General features: G+C 43.3%; 1 long non-coding RNA gene across 1 annotated transcript in view; it reads right to left on the reverse strand.

Annotated features, from left to right (window-relative positions):
- Nucleotides 1–623: 623 nt before the first annotated feature.
- The window catches only part of LOC109385643 (uncharacterized), a 22,225-nt gene continuing 19,079 nt past the window's right edge, over nt 624–3,769 (reverse strand). The window contains exon 3 of the long non-coding RNA XR_002124659.1: nt 624–1,667. This is a non-coding gene — a long non-coding RNA (uncharacterized LOC109385643). The remainder of the gene's footprint in view (nt 1,668–3,769) is intronic.

Genomic DNA, 3,769 nt, shown 5'->3' on the forward strand with positions numbered 1-3,769 from the left:
TACAAGGAACTTACAGGCTGGTCCGGTATTGGAGGGTGGGTCACACCCTCGGGGAAGCTCCTGGAGATTACCTCAGAGCCCTGCCCCTCCCTTATGACACCTACAAAAGTCAAGCGAGTGGTTCCTAAGGGACGTGGGACCAACTGGTATTTATATGGGGGAACAGTGGTGGAAAAGCAGCGTGCATGGCCTGTAACACTGCAGGGATGATAGCATGGCTCACTCTCCCAATGCTCCCTACATGTGTTCTAAGATCCAGACATACTGAAGCACCTGCAATTTACTGAAAGTCCTTTTTTATTTTTGCCTCTAGTCTTTTTATATATGCTCTGGTTCTGTCTTCCTAGAATGCCTTTCCCGAGCCTGACTTCCTGCCTGCTTTTCCCTCTGAGCTCAGCTCGGTGTCAATTACCCGCCTCGTGTAAGGCTTATTCCTTGTCACCATCCCAGACTGTGCCCTAATAATCTTCCCCTACCCTCATACGGCACATTGCCGTATGACATTGTCATTGCTCATTTACGTGGCTGCTCCCAGGATGATGATGACAATGACAGCGTGGATGCCATCTATGGAGTGCTTTCTAGGTTCCAGGGACTGTATTTCGCCTCATTAATGATCACACCGCCCTTGTGAAGTAAGAGATTATTATTCCCACTTCAGAGATGTGGAAAATGAAGCTTAGAAAGGCTTTGTCCACATCTATACCTTTGTAAGAGGCAGGTCAGGATTAGCACACATGGCCGGCTTTCACCAGCGCATGGTGCAGCTGTGCTCCACTTGAAGGCAGGGACCCCGCCTTTTATCTCTGTGTCCTTGGCATCTAACACGAAGCAGCTGCTGATAGGAGCTCAGTAATACATTTGATAAGCCAGTGAATGCATGGCAATGAATTGCCTTTGCAGTCAGCCTTAACTCAGTCCCGAGCAGCCCCATATATATTTTCTGGCCCTGGATACCCCTTGAGAAGATCATCTGAAGTCAAAGGATGCTTCAAGGACAGCAGCAAGAGAATGTTCTGTAACTTGACTAGGAACATATGAGACCTGATGGGACTGGGCTGAGTTACTGGGGTAGAGAACTATATAAGACAGGTCAAGCATCCAAAGATGACATGGATGTAGATAAATTCTATGTATTCCCAGGAACTCCCACAAAGTGTTAACAGCGTGTAACAGTCTGCTGAGGCAGGGCCTTGGGCAAATAGCTCATCCTTGTTTGCACAGCAAAGTGGTCCCCAGTACGAGCTATATTTCCCAGCCAGGCAGACTGCTTGGGAAACAGATCTAGGACCAGAACAAGTTTGAAGCAATTTCTTTGTCACTTTCAGTGGAAAGAATAAACCTGAGGAGAAGAGGCTTAGAAAGGCTTTGTTCATATTTACACAGTTAGTTAAGAGTCAGGGTCAGCATCAGAACACCGGTCTGTCTGACTCTGAGCCTGACTTCCGCCCCTGTATCAGCCAGCCACCCCTGCTGAACCCATCCTTGGCCACCAACTGATTAGTGACAGAGTCCGGACTAGAATCTGCCAAGCTCTCCTTGCCTCTCGAACAATGGTTCTCCTCTGTAGAGGGCAGACCTCAAGAAACCAGTTATCTTCCATAAGCTTCCTTGTCAAGCAGTCCAATAAGACATTGTTTCTTCTTGTTCCTCCAGAGAAATTCCTCCTGTAAAATAAATAAATAAATAAATGAACAAACAAATACACAAACAAACAAATAAAGAAATAAACCTTCGTTGCTTTTTCCTGGAATTTGAATTTCTCATCCTGGCTGGATCCCAAGCCTCCTTTTTAGCACACACTTCCATCAAAATTAAGTGCAAATAGGTCCTAACACAACTCACCAAAATGAAATGTTCCCTGCTTGAGCAAAAGAGGTGATACACCAACGAAAACTGCCTAATTCTTCTCGGGCAGAAACTATACCCAATCTCAGAGCATCCCTGCTGTCACAGTGCTTGTCGTCTCTCTCTAGTCTCTATAGGTAAGCCACACCCCTGGGGCTCTGAGGCTTTCGATAAATTACATGTTTTCAGGTCAGAGCTGGGCCTAAGTGTATTTGTAACCATGGTCTTGGTTAGCAAGTAAACCTTTCTTGGTATTCTAATCTATTGTCCCCTGAGTTTACTATTGTACCTCTCTTAGATTTTCCGTGTTGAATTATAATGATCTTACATCTTGGCTCTAGGATTATAGGCTCACATACAACCCTAAGCTTGGAAATTGCTTAGGTGAATCTGAAAGTGGACCTCTATAGAAGAAGATGACAAAAATCATTCATTCGACATTTATTGGATATATGCTGCCTGACAAGCAGAGTGCGTAAAGGACTAACGATATAGATAAGACGTTTCTCTACCCCGAACAGGGTTATGGTCTGCTGGAGACTTTAATGGAATTCATACTTTTTGGTTTAGTGAAATTCCTATTTTAAAAGTCATTTGGTGGTTACCAGGGGTTAGGGGTGGGGGAGCTAGGGATATGTTGTTGAAGGGTATAGGCTTGAAACCAGTAGATAAATACGTCCTGGAGATGTAATGCAACATAGTGATTATCGACAACAATACCATATTATAAACATCAAAATTGCTAAGAGACTAGATCTTAATTGTTCCCACCACGGAAAAAAAAAAAAGAAAAGAAAAGAAAAAAGAAATGTGACACGATAGACGTGTTAGCTAGCTAAGGCCGTGGTCATATTACAATACATAAATGTATCAAGTCAACACATTGTACATCAGAAACTTACACAATATAATACGTTGACTATATTTCAATTTAAAAAAGTCAATTGGTTTCATTTCAAATCAAAATCCACCCAACCTGCCGGGTTGCCTTTGTGGAGGACCAAATTACTGCGGTGGATTAATGCATTTATTTTAATAAAACAAGTTCACCTGAAACTTCTGTTAACATGGGGAAGATATAAGGATATATGTGAGCAGATGGGAAAGAACCAGTAGAGATGGAGGCTGAAGACACAAAAGATGAGTTCTAATGGATGGAAACTTGCAATTGATGGGATAGAATTTCCCAGGGAACAGAAAGGGCTCTGATTACAAATACAGCTGGAAAAGTGAACTTGAGACATAAGAGGAGGAAGAAAATGGTCCCTAGGTTTGACAATTAGGAAATAATTTTGTTTGAAATCGCTTTAAAACTTAGATTTCACAGAGGAAGTCAGTTGTTAACAAATATTCAGTTATTTCTCATATGAGTTACACACCCTGTCAAGCACATGCAGCAACAGCATGGCTTATCATTTCTAATTATTTTCTACAAGCTGATTATAAAGAAGACAATCAATTTGTCTGTCAGTATTCTATCATGTGAAATATTCACATTGCTCCTTTCACCTGAGGAAGTCTATGCTTCAGGCTGTCTCTGGGCAGGTGGGGCACATGGATGGCAATTCTTTTGATTTCAAAGATCAGAAACCCAACTTGAGCTAGCTTAGGGAAAAGAGGGTTGTGTGTCACACAGCCAGACCCCGGGAGGGACAGGGATGTAGCAGCCTTGGGAAGTGGGAACTGGGGCCTTGAATATCAGCAGGCCCCTCTATCCCTTATTTCTGCTTCCCTCTGTGGCTGACTTCGTTCATTCCTACTCCAGGCCACAAGCAGCCCCTGGGTTCCAGAAGCATCCCTTCTCTACAAGAAAGAAAGAAAGAAAGGAGAGAGAGAGAGAGAGAGAGAGAGAGAGAGAGAGAGAGAGAGAGAGAGAGAAAGAAAGAAAGGAAAGAAAGAGAGAAGGAGAGAAGGAGAGAAG

The sequence above is a fragment of the Hipposideros armiger genome, unplaced genomic scaffold, assembly GCF_001890085.2.
Source record: "Hipposideros armiger isolate ML-2016 unplaced genomic scaffold, ASM189008v1 scaffold_6, whole genome shotgun sequence".
NCBI classification, from domain to species: Eukaryota; Metazoa; Chordata; class Mammalia; order Chiroptera; family Hipposideridae; genus Hipposideros; species Hipposideros armiger.